The sequence below is a fragment of the Tupaia chinensis genome, unplaced genomic scaffold (assembly GCF_000334495.1).
Source record: "Tupaia chinensis unplaced genomic scaffold, TupChi_1.0 Scaffold000069_1, whole genome shotgun sequence".
Lineage (NCBI taxonomy): Eukaryota > Metazoa > Chordata > Mammalia > Scandentia > Tupaiidae > Tupaia > Tupaia belangeri.
In genome coordinates this window covers 1,334,348-1,336,152 of record NW_006159529.1, presented here as the reverse complement: position 1 = coordinate 1,336,152, position 1,805 = coordinate 1,334,348, and positions in this window count along the sequence as shown.

Sequence of the window (1,805 nt, the reverse complement as noted above, 5' to 3'; positions counted from 1 at the left end):
CCGGGCCAGCCACAGTCCCCCGCCACCGGCGACTCAGCTCCGGGCGGGCGGCGGGCGCGAGGGCGGGAGGCGGTTCCGCTTTCAGAGGTTCTGGTCCGACCCAACCTGGAAGGGAGAGCGCGCTTTGAAATGAGAGCGGAGAGCGCTGGAGCCTCCCCCTACCGCCCCTCTCCCATCCCCCGCTCCCGCCTAGGGGGACTTTCCAACGCCGGGGTGAACACCCGCCCAGGCAGGGGCGCCCGGGTGCTCGTGAGTTATTCCAGCGGACTGCCGGCTTTGGTGGGAAGGGGGCTGCAGAGGTCCACCGCGGGATCCCCAAGTCCAAAGGGGGTGTCTCTCGAGTGCAACCCAAGAGGTTGAACGCAAGCAAATAAATAAATAAGCGTTACTTTCCAAGCGCCAAGAGCGCAGCTGGCGGCTGCCTGGAGTCGGATTGGCGGCGGCGGTGGCAGCAGCAGCTCCCTCGCCAGCCCTCGCGCTGAAAGGGCCCCTTCTCCGAGGAAGTTGGCCGCCCCCTCCTCCTACTCTCCCCCGGCTTGCTCAGCCGCTGGCCCTCCCCGGCAAAACCACCAATCGCTACCCCCGGTCTCCGTCCCCACCCCCCCCTTCCCGGAGCTCGCCTGCTTGCAGAGGCTACCGGGCGAGGGGGAACCGACGTTCTGCTCCTGCTCGGGCCGAAACCCGGCTGATGCGCCCCTACCCGCCGCACGTCCTCAGCTCAGTCTCTGGCGTCTGCGCCTCTCACACACTCGCCGGCCTCCGGGACCAGGGCGCAGCTACACCAACGCCCCGGGCGAGAGTGCCGACCCTCTGCCCCTGCGCTCCGCCGCAGGTGCAGCCCAGCGCCCTACCAACCCCGGGTCCCAAAGTTGGGGACGCCTGCAAAATGGGAAGAGGTGGCTGGAGTAGAGGTGCAGTGACGGGTTCCCAAACAGAACGAGAAAACTCTCTCCGAATGCCACCAAACTGGACTCAACGGACCGCGTTCAGCAGCGGCGAGAAGCCAGTTAATTTGTTTGTTTGTTTATTTACTGTTTGGGGGAGGAGGGTCCCCGCCCCTTTCTCCCCTTTCCGGGCTCACTTTCTCTGCGCTAGGATAAAGAGAGCTCGGAGGGCCGAGTTGGGCCAGGGCAATTTCCCAGCAGAGCTCCGGGCTCGGATGCCCAATTGGGCTGTTAGCGGTTATTGGAAGTGGCGCGGAGGATGGCGCGTTCCGAGGCCAGATTTCTACTAGCCAGTGGACTCTCGGCCTGCTCCTGCTTCCGCCGCCCGGCAGCGTACCCCCAGCCCCCGCCGAAATTCGCCAGCACGGCAGCAGATGCACCCGCTGGTCCACAGTGGAACCCGGGGCGGGACCCAGGAGCGCGCCCAGGACACGCAGCGCTATGCAGCCGGTCGCGGGCGCTCTCATTCTCTCTCTCGCTCGCTCGCTCGCTCGCTCGAAAGGGCACAATGCACAAGGGCTCTTTCTTTCTCTTTAGTTCAATCAAGCCAGAACCTTCTTCAGAACGCAAAGTTTTTCCCCCACGTCACTGTCATCTGTGACTCAAGACTTGGCGCGATAGAGACACACTCAGACCCAGGCCCCCAGAGCTGCGATAGCGGATGCGCCTACCCGTTTATCCACGCCAGCGCACACACACACACACACATGCACACGCGATCTCTACTTATCTCCTGGCGCCTCAAGGAGACAAAAGCAGAGCCCCATCCCACTACATAAACCCGGTCGAACCTGGCTTCGCGAAATTTATAAACCGACCTTCATCTTGGCTGTTTCGAAAGTATTTTTTTTTTTTTTAAAA